Source organism: Octopus bimaculoides, chromosome 29, assembly GCF_001194135.2.
Source record: "Octopus bimaculoides isolate UCB-OBI-ISO-001 chromosome 29, ASM119413v2, whole genome shotgun sequence".
Lineage (NCBI taxonomy): Eukaryota > Metazoa > Mollusca > Cephalopoda > Octopoda > Octopodidae > Octopus > Octopus bimaculoides.
This window is the reverse complement of record NC_069009.1, coordinates 3493253-3494088: the sequence shown is the minus strand read 5'-3', so window position 1 is coordinate 3494088 and position 836 is coordinate 3493253.

Genomic DNA, 836 nt, shown 5'->3' with positions numbered 1-836 from the left:
CGCTGATATATGACCTACGTTGGACCCCTTATTCGCATAATCACCGAATCAGTGCAATGATGGCCAAAACTTCAAAGTCACAGTCAATACTATTCTTTTACTGTACTATTAATAAATCTGTACTCTACCAAATGTATTGAGTAATCCTTCAATTTAATGTAATAATTATTTTTATCATATAAAAACAAACTTTGATATATATGTAAATATGTGTGTGTGTGTGTGTGTGTGTGTGTGTGTATGATAGGAAGGGTTTAGGCTACTGGTGATCTAAAAAAATAGGTATATTGCATAAGTGTTCCAATTGATAAGCTACTAGGATCCAAGTTCACATCACGGACTAGAGTTGGGGATTTGTAGCCTACTTCTGAATCAGCAAATATAAATCAAAGGAGGAGGAAAACAAAATGAAGGCAGGACAAGCTTATCAGATAATTCAAATTATTTTGATGATGCATCAAAATAAGCAAAACTAAATAAAAATAAACGATAATTGCTTACTTCGATCATCATCATCATCATCGTCGTTTAACGTGTGCCTTCCATGCTAGCATGGGTTGGACGATTTGACTGAGGACTAGTGAACCAGATGGCTACACCAGGCTCCAATCTGATTTGGCAGAGTTTCTACAGCTGGATGCCCTTCCTAACGCCAACCACTCTGAGAGTGTAGTGGGTGCTTTTACGTGCCACCCGCACGAGGCCAGTCAGGCGGTACTGGCAACGGCCACGCTCAAAATGGTGTATTTTATGTGCCACCTGCACAAGAGCCAGTCCAGGGGCACTGGCAACGATCTCGCTCGAAAATCCATACACATGTCACGGGCACAAGTGCC